The 15,511-nt window shown below is 48.4% G+C and overlaps 1 protein-coding gene across 3 annotated transcripts in view; it reads left to right on the top strand.

Annotated features, from left to right (window-relative positions):
* Phactr3 (phosphatase and actin regulator 3) overlaps positions 1–15,511 on the top strand; it is a 200,122-nt gene that overhangs the window by 59,220 nt on the left and 125,391 nt on the right. The window contains exon 1 of one of the 3 annotated variants that reach the window (XM_041641933.1): positions 14,635–14,656. The exons of the other annotated variants lie outside the window; for them this stretch is intronic. The gene's annotated coding sequence lies outside the window, so the exon portion shown is untranslated. Of the gene's footprint in view, positions 1–14,634; positions 14,657–15,511 lie in introns of those variants that run through there. 3 annotated transcript variants of the gene reach the window in all.

Below are 15,511 nucleotides of genomic sequence, written 5' to 3'. Positions count from 1 at the left end.
ATTAATAGATGCATAAAGGTATAAGTAGGACAACTTTCTCTGACCCTGAAGAAATCTCAGGTCCAGGGAATCATGATCAATGAATGTCGATGTCAGTCTGTGACAAACTGAGGGACTTTGCAGTGGGTAGGACAGCAGGCATACCCACCTTTACCTGATCTCGATTTTCATCATCCAAATGTAGATCAGCCTGTTGCTACCTCCTAAAGGCACTGGCAACACACGTCACTCCTTAGAGACTCTTGCGGGAAAATTCTAATATAAACTTGGTATGTTACCTTTCACTGCTGCCATTTGGGAGACGGTGGGCCGGAAGAAGGTGTTGTCAAGATGGGCGCCTCTCAGATGAGATATGAAGTACTAGACTCCTAGAAGTGTCCAAGAGTCTTACTGAAGTCAATCTACCTGAGCCCAGACAGCTACTTTACAAGGAACTATAACCATAGACTGCACTCTGAGCCATGCAGCATAGGTGTGTGAGCGTGTGCACTTTCACCAGATACCATGCTTTAGAACTCATCCGTACCCGAGTGTGTGTTCTTTTTTCTTGATGGACAGAAAGTTACTGTGTGATTAATTTGCTTGTTCTCTTGTTGAGAGACATTTGTTTCCAGTTTGTAGCCAATGTTTTTTTTTTTAAAAGTTTGGATTATGAGAATTCTTGTGTAACGTCTTTTTGTGGATAGATGTTTTTATTTCTTGGGTAACCTGCAAAAGTGAACTTGTCCGGATGTAAGGTAGGCATAAGGTTAGCATCCTAAAGATCTCGTGCGCAGTTTCTCACAGGCTGTTTTCCCTCTGCTCCATGGCCTTTCTAGAAGTGGGGACTGAAGGCTGTTTTCATTTTGACGTTCCGGTGTGTGTGAAATGATACCTCACTTCGACTTTCTAAAAATTATTTTCATATCTAGGTTTATAGAGATGTAATCATATACCATAAAATGGATACATTTGAAGTATGCATTTTAATGGTTTTTAATGTCTTCATGGAAGTAGAGAGCTGTTACCCTAATCCATAGCTCCCTAGGAATTTGTCAAGTTGTATGTCACTGACTTCCGGCATACAGTTCACAGTTCTGTCGTGGTTCCTGCTGCTTCTGTAACTTGGTAGTTTTAGCCCCTTGTGCTCTCTGACTGTAGTTCTTTGAGTCCCCCACCTTGGTAAGTTAAATATCCTCAAAGTTCAGAGAGTAAAAAGTGCTGGAGATGAGATGCCACGAATTCCATGTCGTACTCCTGAACTCACAGAGGTGTGATATCACACACGAATTATGTGTCCTGAACTCACAGAGGTGTGATATCACCCATGAATTACATGTCGTACTCCTGAACTCACAGAGGCGTGATATTCCACACGAATTACATGTCCTGAACTCACAGAGGTGTGGTATCACACATGAATTACATGTCGTACTCCTGAACTCACAGAGGTGTGATATCACACACGAATTACGTGTTATACTCCTGAACTCACAGAGGCGTGCTATCACACACGAATTACATGTCATACTCCTGAACTCACAGAGGTGTGATATCACACACGAATTACGTGTCCTGAACTCACAGAGGCGTGATATCACACACGAATTACATGTCGTACTCCTGAACTCACAGAGGTGTGATATCACACACGAATTACATGTCATACTCCTGAACTCACAGAGGTGTGATATCACACACGAATTACGTGTCCTGAACTCACAGAGGCGTGATATCACACACGAATTACATGTCGTACTCCTGAACTCACAGAGGTGTGATATCACACACGAATTACATGTCATACTCCTGAACTCACAGAGGTGTGATATCACACACGAATTATGTGTCCTGAACTCACAGAGGTGTGATATCACACACGAATTACATGTCATACTCCTGAACTCACAGAGGTGTGATATCACACACGAATTACGTGTCCTGAACTCACAGAGGCGTGATATTCCACACGAATTACGTGTCCTGAACTCACAGAGGCGTGATATCACACATGAATTACATGTCGTACTCCTGAACTCACTCACAGAGGCGTGATATTACACACGAATTACATGTCGTCCTGAACTCACAGAGGCGTGATATTCCACACGAATTACATGTACTCCTGAACTCACAGAGGCGTGATATTCCACACGAATTACGTGTCATACTCCTGAACTCACTCACAGAGACGTGATATTCCACACGAATTACACATCGTACTCCTGAACTCACAGAGGCGTGATATTCCACACGATTCCTCCAACATTCCATCATAGGGGAGGGAGGAGCCCCCAGCACAGGATTTAGATACGGAATTATGCAAATATCATTATTTTACTATTATTATTATTATTGATTTCTTTCCTCCTCCTTCTGAGAGAGGGGCTTTTCTACATGATGCTGGCTCTGCTGGAACTTGCTCTGTAAACCAGGCTGGCCTCACACTCATAGAGATCCCCCCACCTCTGCCTCCTGAGTGCTGGGAATAAAGGCATGAACTACACACCAGCTGTCCTTGATGTGTTGTTTTGTTCCTTTTTGGTCAGAAGCCAGGGTTTAAATATGATTTCAATTTTTTAAATATGTGGTCTTTTTTTCTTTTAAGATGTTATTAAAATATAACTGTTTCATTTTTCCTTCCTCTCCTTCCTCCCAGCCCTTCCACACTCTCCTCCTACTGCTCCTCAAATACATGGCCTTTCCCCCCTAATTATTATTGTGATATATATATGATTTCAATCTCTTTACGTTTCTTGAGCTTAGCTCTAGATCTTAGCTTGTATGTTCTCCTGACTGTGGTCCATGTTCCATGTGCATGTGAAAAGAATGTGTTGTCTGCTGTTGCTGGGTAAAGCACCCCATTGTGTCCATCCTATGGGATAATCGTCTGTTGCTCAGTCATTTCCTCATTTCCTTCTGTTTGCTTTGTGCTCTTCTGCCTGCTTTTCTATTCATATCCAAAAGTGGGCAGCTGAAGTCTCCGGCTATTATTTTTGAGCTGCTCGCTTCCTTTCCATTCTATCAATTTGGTACTTTTTTTTTTTAGCTTAAGGATTTATTTATTTATTTATTTATTTTTTTACCATGTGCTAGGGATGGGGGTAATTTGCCACAGCATTCAGTTGGAGGTAAGAGGACAACTTGTGAGAGTCACTTCTGTCCTATCATAGCGGCTCCAGAATTCAAACTCAGGGCATCAGGTGGAGGCAGTGTCTATGCAGTGAGCATCTGGGGACTTGGAGGCAGTGTCTATGCACTGAGCATCTGGGGACTTGGAGGCAGTGTCTACGCAGTGAGCATCTGACCACCAGGTTTTACTTTCTCTACTTAGGGGTTCTAATTTTTTCTAAAGGTTTTAGATTTATTTTCATCTTATGTATGAATATTTTGCTCACATGTATTCTGTGTACTGAGTGCATTCTGATGAACACAGTAGTCAGAGAAGGTGTCAGCTCTGCTGTGACTGGAGTTACAGATGGTTGTGAGCCACCGTGTAGGTGCTGGGAATCAAACCTGGGTCCTGTGCAAAAGCAACAAGTGCCTTAACTGTTGAGCCATTTCTCCAGCCCCGAAGCTGGTACTGAATGTGTGTGTGTGTGTGTGCTTTTACTATTCATTGTTGATGTATTGAACCTTTATCATCATAAACCCATTCTTGTATCTCTAATAACTTTGTTTTAAAATAAGTGTCTGGTATGGCCCTTCTAGCTTTTGAATGATTTCTGTCTGCCCAGTGTATCGCTTATCGTCTGTTACTTTTCTCCTCTGATGCCATTTAATCTGTATCTTGTAGACAGCATGTAGCTGGATCTGACCCTTTAGTGGTCTCCTGCGTTGCCTGGATGGTCTAAGCCATTGACTTTTAATTGTCATTATACTTGCTAGTAAATCTGCGGTACTATTCACCCTCTGTTTCCACAGTGCATGCTTACTTGTTCTCTATTCTTCCTTGGATGCTTTTGCACTGGGTTGTTTGTTTGTTTTCTTTTGAGGCAGGGTCTCACTGTGTAGCCCTGGCCGGCCTGAAAACCTCTCTGTAAACCAGGCTGGTCTTCTGTCCATAGAGATCCGCCTCCCTCTGCTTCCTAAGTGTTGGGATTAAAGGTGTGCACTAGCATGCCTGACACATTGACCATCTTTTAGTGTGACATTTCATGTGTTTAATGACTGTTATTTTCTTAGTTCTTGTTCTGGGGATAAGCCCATATACCTGAGTTATCAGAATAATGTGCAGAAATCACGCTGACTGAAGTCTAAGCCGGTATGGACCTCACTTCTGTAGAGAACTGGTCCTTTCCCCTTCCGTGGTGTTAGATGGGCCACACCTGAAATGCTCTGAGTGTGACGGTACAGCGTCACAGCCATCGCTTGGCAAGAGTCCGTCTCAGGAAGCTGGGGGAATGAGGGAGGGAAGGCTTGTGGGGGAATGAGGGAGGGAAGGCTTGTGGGGGAATGAGGGAGGGAAGGCTTGTGGGGGAATGAGGGAGGGAAGGCTTGTTCTAGGAGGTTTTGTTTCATCTGCCTTCTTAGCTGCTTTTTCCAGTTCTCTTCATTTGTTCTTTTAGATTCTTGACCCCTGACACCACTCCCTTCCTCCGCATGGCTTTTCCACACTCACGCCTCTGACTGGTGTTGCTGAGCATTTGGATCCATAGCACAGATGCAGTTGCATGCAGGTGGGGACATTTATGCCATCTGGTTAAGCCAGTCAGGAGATGAGGGGAAACACTCCCTCGGATGACTTTTATAGGTACAGACTTTCCTTGATGGAGCTCCTGGAACTTGCTTTTAGGCTAAAACATGCTGTCTTAGCTAGGTTTCTACTGCTGTAGGAAACACCATGACCAGAAACAACATGGGAGGAAAGGGTGGTATGGGAAGCCCTTCTGTCTACGTGTTGCTTTTATTGGTTAATGAATAAAGCTGTTTCTTCCAGTGGCTCAGCAAAATACAGCAGAGCAGGAATTCCAAGCAGTAGAGGAGGAAAGAAGGCGGGGTCAGGGAGAAGCCATGAAGCTGCCACAGGAGACAGATGCCAGATGCCAGATGAAACCTTACCAGTAGGCCACAACCATGTGACAATACACAGATAAATAGAAATGGGTTAAGATATAAGAGCTAGTTAGTGATGTGCCTAAGTGATTGGCCAAGCAGTGCTTTAATTAATACCATTTCTGTGAGGTTACTTTGGGTCTGGGTGGAAGGAACAAATGAGCAGCCTCTGCCTACAAAAGGGTTTGTTTCATCTTACAACTCTCAGAGCACGCTCCCTCGTTGAGGGAGGTCAGGGCGAAACTTCCAGGCAGGAGCAGAAGCAGAGTCTTAGCGGACTGCTGCTTACTGACTTACTTCACACAACTTACACAGCTGACTTCTTAGAGTGCCCGGGACTCCCTGCCCGGGGGTTGCATGGCCTACAGTGAGCTGGACTCTCCCAAATCAGTCATCAGTTAAATGCACTACAGGCTTGACCATAGGCCGGTCTGGTGGGAACATTTTCTCAGTTGAGGCTTCTTTTACCAAAACGACTCTAGATTGTGTTAGGTTGACATAAAACTAGCCAGAACAAATGTTTTTAGTTTTTCTTGCTATGAAACTCTTTTAAGAATATCTTATGTTGTATTCTACTGAAAATGCCTACAAATTCACATTATTATTATTATTATTATTATTATTATTATTATTAACAGGATCTCATTGTGTAGCCCACCCTGGCCTACTGCTTGCCATGTAGACCAGGCTGGCCCCAAACTTAGAGATCCACCTACCTCTAACTCCCAAGATCAAAGGCATGTGCCACTGTATCAGACTCACAGACCCTTTGGGAAGGTTTTTCTGACTTTATGGTTCCTAGCTGACAGTCTCTCTCCCTTCCAGCATTTAAAGTGGTGTCCATTGCAAGTTTCCTCAGAAGAGACGCCGCCCTTTCTCTTGTTGGGCTATCTTCCCTTTTGCTATTGTTCAGATTTTTCTCCTTGTTTTGTCTCTTACTATTTTGATCTCAAAGTGTCTCAGTGTGAGTCTCCTATTTGGAGGTTGCTCAGCTTCTTAGACATGTGGTTTAAGTTATTTAAAACATTTGGGGGGGAGGGGGAAGGGATTTTCAGTTATTATTTCCTTTAGATTTTCCCCCTGTTCTTTTCACTCTCGTCATCCTTGGGCTCTCACTCTGCGTTTGTGGGTCTGCTGCGTGGCACACACCTTGACTTCTCTTCATCCCTTCCCTTTGGGCCTCTCTGTCTGGAGGGCACAGAAAAACCAACTATGTGGCAAGGGGACGCATCTGTTTGCCCAGATATGACTGGCCTCTGTCAGTGAAGCTTTCTCTTCCGTTCAGTCCCATGCACCACGCTGCTCTCCCCTAGACTTTACTCTGGATTCTTGTAGACAATCCCTGTCTTGTCAAAATGCTTGATTGGATTGGACATAATGGCTGCTGTGAAGATTTTGCTGAGTCCGATAACTGAGTTAGCTCTTTCATAGGAAGTTTTCAGTCTTGTGTTGGTGACAGTTTCCCATCTTGCCTACGTCCTGAAACCTGGGCGTTTGAGACAATATCTTATAGCAGCTGCAGACACGGGTTTCTATTGCTGCAGGGTTGTCACCACTGACTTCTCGGCTGTTTGAGGGTTCATTCCTCCTCCCAACCCCCACAGTTGGAGATGTTGTCACTGGGGTGTGCACTGTCACCCGAGACGATGGGGGGTTATCCAAAGGTGGGTTATGGGGTCTCTCTTGAGGGCCCCACTCTGTCTCCTCCCCCAACCTCTCTGGGAAGCTGTCTTTACTGACATCATATCAAGCTGCCAGCGTCCACCAGTTGCCTGGGGAGTTGCTGTACTTGTTAACAGCGTCCTGGAGCACCCAGCCCTCTGTGGTGCATTCTCTTCAATCTAAGCCCCTTTGCAGGCCGACTTTGAGGCCAGTCCTTGAGGTTTGGCCATGAGGGCTCTCATAGCTGCCTCTGCCTTTGGTTCTCCATTAAACCAGCAGGCCCACAGCGGGGCTTCTTGCTGCTATGCAGCTATCGGTACCTTACACCCGTCCCACCTTTACTGCTTATTTTCCCTCCTCTTTCCCTCTGTCTGGTTTACCACTCAGGTAATCTCGTCGGATTTTCATTCATATTGCATTTTTCATGGTACCATTTCCATTTGGGTGTGTCTTATCCTTCCTATATCATTTTTTCTTGGTTATTTATATTGTCAACCTCTCACACACCATTTTTAAAGTCCCTGCCTAGTTGTTTCAATAGCAAGGCAGTTGTGTGGTGTTTGTATCTGTGTGTGCGTGTGCACCCGCATGCATGCATGCATGCATGGTTTCTTCCTCTTTTGACTATAGATCAGATTTTCTCGCTCCTCCAGGGATCCTGTTTCGTCCTGCTTGCCCAACATGTTGTATCAGATGACAGTGTCTATGCCCTTGCTTTCCAGCCATCAGAGCTGGAGTGCTCTGCCAATGTTGTCAAAGCTGAGCTGGGCCTGCAGTGCAGCCCTCGTTGATTCTGCTCTCTGCCTTTTGAAGCACCCCAAGGGAAGCATCAGTCTTTCTCTTGTCATCCCTCAGGTCCTCAGAGAAGACTCTGAGCTCAGTGTAAGCACTTTATCAACCTTGCACAGTCTGATGCAGGTTGCATCCTGGCTAGCTGATGTGGGGTCTCAACAAGATGCTCTAATTCTTGTGTCCCATAGAGAGGAGCTCTTCTCTAAGCTTCTTGGCTTTATCTGCAGAAAATAGAAGCGATTCTTCTCAGGGCTTTCTCAGGTCTATTGCATGTCCCAGACTTCAGAACCTGAGCTTGGAGTTACCGGCATTTCTTTTGGGTTTCATCCTTGGTCCCCCTACTTTTAGAGGACACCTGCGTCCTACTTGGGGGGACTCCCATCTCGCTCTAGGATCTTTCTACCTGGGGAGGCGCCCATCTCGCTCTAGGATCCTCCTGTTTTCTTGTGTTTCTCTTTGAAGACTGGGCGGTTGTACATTGGACCGGAGCTTCCCCATACTCTAATTTGTCCCCTGCCATCAGTATTTCACAAAAATGTTAGAAGTCTTCTCCTTCCTCCGATCATCCAGGGACAGGAAAGTCAGCTGGATAACATCCTCTCCACTTCACACTCCGCACCAGGTTCCACGCAGATGCTGGTCATATGTTTCGGTGGTGTGGATGAGAAATGTCCCCAGGAGCTCATTCGTTGGAACACTTGGTCCCCGGTAGGCAGTGCTGCTTGGAGAGGTTGTAGCCTCTCTAGGAGCTATGGCCTTGCTAGGGAATTGTGTCACTGGAGTGAGCTTTGAAGGTTTAGAACCTCGTTCCACTTCTTGGTCTCTCATTTTGCCAGCTTCCTGCTCTGGCCACCTGCTGCCATACCTTCCCCGACATTACAGACTTTCCTGAAAAAGCTGAGCCCAAATAAACTTTGATCTCCTGAGTTGTTTTTCGTCAGAGGATTTTACCACAACAGAAAAGGAAGTAGATGTGTTTAAACCCCGAGTGTCCACAGTGAGGATAGCTTGCTCCTGGAGAGTCCGAGGTGACTTGTCTCACATAACAAGGCTAAGGTTATCAACACAGGACGGCTTTGCAGTAGCTACTGCCTCGGCCCCTGACAAGTAGGAAGACATTAAATCAGGAGATCACTGGGGAAGGCTCTCCTGGCCCTACACCTGTCCTGTGTTTTCCCAGATCTGATGAGCAGGTGGCGAGTGGGATGTTGCACTAGGCTGCATCCCCTAAGTCTTCAGACCCAGAGAGAAGGGAAAATGGTGAAGGTATTTGGCCACATCCTCTGAGACAGGTGTGAAAGTTGGCCCCCTAGGGCTTCTGTAGGGCTACCTGGTAGGGCTGTGGCTTCTGCGACTGTGATGTCAGGCTGGCCATGTAGTGACAGACGTGCCTCTCAGTGGGAGGGGTGGGTCCAGGAAGTTGACTCAGATGGAAATTTGCTCTGCGTGCACGGATGGTTCCAGCAGGTAGATGGAGGCCTCTCTTGTCCTCCGTGTGACCAGTGACAACATAGTTTCTCTTGATTCCCTTGGAAAGGACTCTCAGAGTTGCTGAGGGGCCAATTTAGAGACATCACCCTGGTACTTGAGAAACTTGGCATGCCCACTTGCACCCTCCCTCCTCCCTCCCTCCTCCCTTCCTCCTCCCTCCCTTTCTCTTCCTTCCCTCCCTCCTTTCCTTTCTTCCTCCTTCCCCCCTTTGTCCCTCCCTCCCTCCCTCCCTCCTTTCCTTCCCCCCTTTGTCCCTGCCTCCCTCCGTCCCTTCGTCTTTCCACCCGTCCTTCATTCCTTCATTTTCTCATCCCAGCACCTACTGAGTGCCAGGTATCACACAGGGCAGTGGGTTGTGGCGGTGGCTAATAAAATCCATCCCGCCCTCAGAGTGCTGCAGTCTGGAGGGAAGGACAGACCCGAGCCAGCACTCCATCAGAATATAATAGGATACAGCAAGACGAGGCCTGGTTTAGAGTAGGGGTGCTAATGGTTTTCTGTGTGCACTGTCGCCTTCACCCTGACACTCCGCGGGGAAGGGCATTCTTCAGACAAGGAGGAAAGGGTTGGCAGAAAAGGAAGAGTGCTTCTTACTTACTTAGCAGCAGTGTGTGCCTCCCTTGTTAAGGGTTGGCTCAGGTCATGACCCAGCAGAAAGAAGGATCTCTAGCTGTGGAGAGAAAGAGATTTTGTCCTAACAAGGAAGGGGGTAAGTGTGGTATCTGTGGTCAACAGGGTTTGGTCTACATCCCTGAGGCATTCCTCTTTTGGAGTGGAATTGGGGTGTGGGCTTAGAGGCTAGGGGGATCTCTACAGTCACCCAGGCAGAAAGAGTAGGAAGGCAACCAAGGCTGGGGATGGGAATAGGTAGGTAGAGAGACCTGAAGTAGGCTGGGGCCAAATTCCTGTGATTTGACACTAATGTATGTGTGTGTGTGCATCACACACACACACACACACACACACATTGTAGTATATTTGGCGAGAGAAAAAGAAAGAGAGGTACATTTGTGTACATTACTTTCTAGGCATCCATGATGAATGACCTCCAATTTAGCTGCTTGATGTGAGAGATGTTTGCTCTCCCTTAGCTCTGGAGGTGAGAATTCTGTAGTTAAGATGTGAGCCGGGCCACGCAGAATCTGAAGATTTTAGGGAGGGTCCTTCAGCCTCTCTCTGGTGGCATCTGCTGTTCTGCAGCCTGTGTCTGCAGCATTCCAGGCACTCCCTGTGTATCCCATGTATTCCTCATGTGTCCTCTGTGCCCCTCCCTTCTGTGAGGGCAGAGTCTCTGGGTTAGGTAGCAGCGGAAGCAGAGACTGCCTATTTGTTTCCCAGCTTCCCAGACCCAAATAATCACACAGAAACTGTATTAATTACAACACTATTTTGCCAAGAACTCAGGTATATTTCTAGCTAGCTCTTATATCTTAAATTAACCCTTATTATTTTGTATTTTACCAAGAGGCTCATAGTTTGTTACCTCTTGCTTCTTGGACAGCTACATGGCAGCTGCCTCCTTTGGCAGCTACGTGGCTTCTCTTTGACTCTGCCTACTCTATATCTCTTCCAGCCTGAGGCCCCCAGAGTTCATCACTTCACAGAGTGCATTGGATAGCAGCTAAGCCCACATTCCAGGAGCTGGTGAAGGAAGTTAGTGTTCAGACCATACTAGGATGGCTCTAGAGTCTCCACTGCAGCTGCCAGTGGCTTTGGAGGTCAGAGCCCAGCATAAGGATCCTCAACTGCTGGACCAAACACACATGTCAGTGCATGTGTGATAGAACCGCCTCTACTGAGACCCTGGGGTGTGGGCTCCTCATCTCAGAGATCACACAGACGCTTCCCACCAGGGCTAAGACCACAGGCTGCTTGCCGATCACTATGGTGGGGTCAGGACAGCCATTCGTGCAGACCCTTTACCATTCACCATGAGCACCATGCCCCTTCCTCAGAGCCAGCAGATACCCCCATCACTAGCCGGCTCCTGCTAAACCTCTGTGGAAGCCCCATCCTATTCATCCCAGGGGAAATTGTCCTTCAGTTTCCATGAGGTTAGAATGCAGGGCTCTCCAGGCCCCTCCCCCATCTCTCGCCAACAATCTGCTCCTCTCCTCGTACAGTGTGCTTACTTTGCACCTGGCTTGCTGGTTTTTGTCTTATTTTGTAATCAAGTGAAAGCATCTATTTCAAGTAGTCTAAATTGAAGTTTCATTTCCCAAATTGCAGGCAAGGCACAAGCAGTCTCCCAGGGAAACACCCACTTTAGAAAATTTACTTAGCTGTGCCCCTGGCGAGGGGGCCTTTTTCAGAGCTTTGAGACGTTCGCTGTGATTACCAACATCGCGGGGACTCCTCCGTGTTCGTAGCATTCATGGTATTTGCGATGGATTATATTTTTCTTTGGATATATTCTGAGACATAAATTTGAACAGTGCTTCTTAAAATATAGAGAATTGCCACCCTAAAGGGCTGTGCTGGCCTAGAATGCTCCCCCTTCACACCAAGGTGCTTGATTTCAGTGTACCCCATAAGACCTGGGGAAGGGTGCGGAACCAGCTGGGCTGAGTAAAGGCAATGACAATATTTGTGCCTCTCTCCAGGCAAGTGCAATGAGTTGGTTTTGGTGCACAATACTTGCATCATAAGCTTTGTGCTTGGGTATAGAAACAAGAGAAAGTAGATGGTGGGACTAGAGCGTGGGGGTCACAGTCAAGCGCTCATTAGGATGCTGCCCGTGGACTCCAGGTTGAACCGGGTGGAAATGCCCTGTGGGAGACCTAAAGGAGGGACTGGGCGAAAGGGGTCGGTGTGAAGGAGGAGCGCAGGATTGTCATGTTCTCATGAGGAGGTAGCCCAATGGGTGGTGACTGGATTGTGTTGGCATTGATTATGGGGGGGTCTGTGATACCGAGGGGAGGATTTTAGCTCCCCAGGGGCACTAGGAATTGTGAAAAGGCAGTTGAGACAGCCATGGCATCAGTGGTCTCAGGGACACTAAGGTTGCAGTTAATGTGGGCAGGCATGCTTCTCATCAGGCGTGTAGAAGCTCCCGGGCCCAGAACCCCAAAGGCAGTTTGAGTGATCTTGAAAATCCATAGAGAACCTGGACTCAGAGACTGGATACAGAGGAAGAGGGGCCATGGGTCAGTATCTGCTGGACACCCCTGACTTTGGGGTAGACAAAGCTGGCTCCTTCTCACCTGGGCTTTGGATGGTTCGGTACTCTACACCATTTTCCATGGCTCCTTCCTCAGCCTCACAGAAGCAGCCAGAGTTTGACACAAACGTGCCCGATGTGAAGATGCCCTTAGACATCTCATGCCTTGTCATCAGCTTGGGGCCTGGGTCATGGCATCTCGTCTTAGCCTGTGCCCACATGTGCCCTGAGTCTACGCATTCCTAGCCAAACTGTGAGGCCCCTGATCTGCTGCACAGGGATATAAGGTTAGGTGTAGTGTCCCAGGGGATCAGTGAAGGGAGTAGAATGGGGAGAGAAGTGGGGTGCGGTGGTGGGGCTCAGAATGGGGAGGATAGTGGGGTACAGGGGTGAGGTAGTGGGGCGCAGGACTCATTGTGGCAGCTACACTGGAGATACAGAGACAGTAAGAAAGCTAAAGACAGATTGAGAGGTACAGCGAGAGATAAGGAAGGACAAACAGACCAAGAAATACACAGACTGAGAGACAGAAACAGAGATGGGAAAGGAAGAGAGAGATAGTTGGTAGTGCCCCGCACACCAAGCAGATCAGGAGCCGGGGTGATAGACAGGAAGCATGCATCAAAGGTTGGCTCGTGGTCCAGAAGGCTGGGAATCTGGGGGTCCCTCTCTATCACCCACTTTCCACTTGAGCTATCCTGCATGCACTGTGGCTCCTCACCTTGTGTCTTCTTAAATGATGTCTTGTTATTGCTACACAGAAGCTCAACATTACCCTCAAATGACCTTCCAGTGGCTTCCTGTAACTAGCCTGGAACCCCCACCCTCCAACTTGAGGCCCAGTGCCTGAAATGCCCCAGGCAGTACTAATGGGCCTGGATGGTGGGGTGTAGATCATCTACTTCACCCCAGCTTCCTCACCAATAAAGACATATCTGCCTGCCCACAGATCAGACCCCTGGACTCCTGCTGCCCCGACCATGACCCTGGATCTACTAATGACTCATTCCAAACCTTTGCCTTCTGTATCCCTGGGCCAGCTCAGTGCCCGAGGCTGGCTTCTTCCGAGGCAGGATGGGGCTCAAAGGTGTCATTAACCAGGCAAGGACTCTAAAGGACAGGAGGAGCATCTTTCAGGATCATCAGTGGCTGCAGAATTAGATTATCCAGAATCCGTACAGGGAAGTGGCTCTTGGCAAACAGGCAATAGACGTGCAGTTCTCCCCAGGAACTTTTGTGTGTGGGGGACAGGCTCCGTGTCTGGGCTCACTCTTGAGTTACTTTATCTCTGCTGCCCCCTTCTTCTCTGCCTCCCCCAGTTCATGGCCCTGAGCCTTTGCTATCTGTTAAACCCTTTTGTTTACCTTATTTCAGCCCTGAGGAGGGGCTCCTGTTATCGGGGTGACTCTGGGAAGTGAGGAGCAGCACACCCCTGATGTGCTGGGAAGCCTGGGTCATCTGTCCCTCTTACACTCAGGGAAGGACCCGGGCCGCACTGATGTTACAGGACCCAGTGACAGAGTTTGGCTAGCTTGCTTCTGGCCTAGGTTGCCTATTTGTGGTAAAGAAAATGTGGTACCATTTCCACCCATGGCAACCTTTCTTCCAAGTGGGGATTCTCAACCCAGGGGTTTCCTGCCTTCAGGGTACGTGGGCAGTTTGCCAAGCACTTTGGCCATGATAACTGAAGTGGAACAGGAGCTCCCAAGAGCATCCAGTGGGTAGAGGTTGGACACATGGTTGAAGCCCTGTGATATAAAGCCCCACCCCACAGAAGCCTTTGGCATGAATGCCATCAAGACTGAGGATGGACATTCTCCCCCTAGGCCCCCCTGAGACTGACCTTCTGGTCCTGAGCCTGAGCCAGAAGCTCTGGGCCTGGGAGTGGGTATGGGATGTCAGGTGAGCCTTGGACAGTGGCCTGCTGCTCACTCTGTGGCCTGGCTGGGATCAGTGTTTTTGTCCATGGGTTGGGTGTCAGAATCCCCTGGTGAACCACGGACCCACAAACTGAAGTCCATACATGGTGAGGGCATCGGGACTGCAGGCTGGCGTGTGGGGAAGTCACAGAAGCCCCATGAAACTCTGTCTCTGTTGCTCTCCAAGTCTGAGAGCAGTTGCTGCAAGAATGAGTGTGTATATTCCTGAGGGTTTGGAGCAAAGCGGAGGCTGGGAGGGGCCAGGCCCTTGGTCCCCTGAGCTGTTTTCTGGCCCTGGGCTGCCCTCCTCACCCCAGCCTTGCTCCGCTCACGCACGTCTGTATTTAAGAAAGTTTACAGATAATAACGGGCTTCAGCCCCCGAAGGCAGACGGAAGCTTCCTGGCAATTGCAGCGTTGTGAGGTGCTGGGCTAGAGGGTTTTCTCGGAGTCTGAATGAGCCAGTGAACAAGCCTGGGGCTCCTTGCCAGCCTCTGCTGCCCAGGGCACTCGGGAACATCCAGGAACTGCAGGAAAGCTGAGTTGCTGGGGAAAATGGAGACTTCCATCCAGAGACACCCCTTGACCTTGGCCATGAGGCAAGTTGAATCCCCCTCCCCGCCAGGGTGGGCATCTATTTAGGGGAGACCTTTGACCAGCGAAGGCTGAGCAAATCATTGCTGCAGCCTTGCGTGGGGAATGACTTTTTCTCTGAAATCAAAGGGCTCTGTGGGATTTGAGTCCGGCATCTGGGGGGGTGCTGATCCTCCCATAGGCAGGTCCTGTTTACGTGTCCCTGTGGGTCAGACCAGGGCCAGCTCTGAGCTTGTGTCCTAGAGCCCAGAAAGAGCCCACTGGCCTTTGTTTCTATGGAATGTCATTGTAACCTATTACCTCTATGCTGGACATACAAGCTCTACCTGCATGCCTTTTCATCACGAGCTGCGGGATAATTTCCGGGAAACAATAGATTGCTTCCTTGGGTCTGCCTGTGTCCTGTTCTCAAACCATGTTTTCTGAAAAATTGGCGTACAGCACAACCTCCCTGGTGGCTGTTTTGGCAGTCGTGTATGGCTGGAAATGAGTCTCCCCGTCAGGGGTTATTGTCCCCTGGGGTCTCTGCCCCAGCGTTCCAGCTTGGGGATATAGGCAGGTTACTGTCTGATTCTGCAGTGAAAGCATTCAGTCATTCAGGAGTAAGGTTAGAGCCCGCAAAGGAGTGGGGAAACCGAGTCAGGGTGGTACGTGATTTTAAGTTCATGGTTTCCTAAGGCGCCTGCCTTGTTCCAGGCTGCAGGGATATTTTGACCCAGTGGGAACTGAGCATTCTGGAATCCAAGGACTTCAGGAGAAGAGTAAAGTCTGCATGCTGGCAGATTTACCCCATCCCCCGCCCCCCAACCAAAAGCTTCTTTCTCCTTAGTGGGCCCAGAAAGAAGGTCAGCTCACACACT

This window comes from Microtus oregoni, unplaced genomic scaffold, assembly GCF_018167655.1.
Source record: "Microtus oregoni isolate MIOR12 unplaced genomic scaffold, Mior012 000071F_ref0000514, whole genome shotgun sequence".
In the NCBI taxonomy this organism is placed as follows: Eukaryota; Metazoa; Chordata; class Mammalia; order Rodentia; family Cricetidae; genus Microtus; species Microtus oregoni.
The sequence above is the reverse complement of the archived record's forward strand: the minus strand, read 5'-3'. Positions and strand labels throughout refer to the sequence as shown.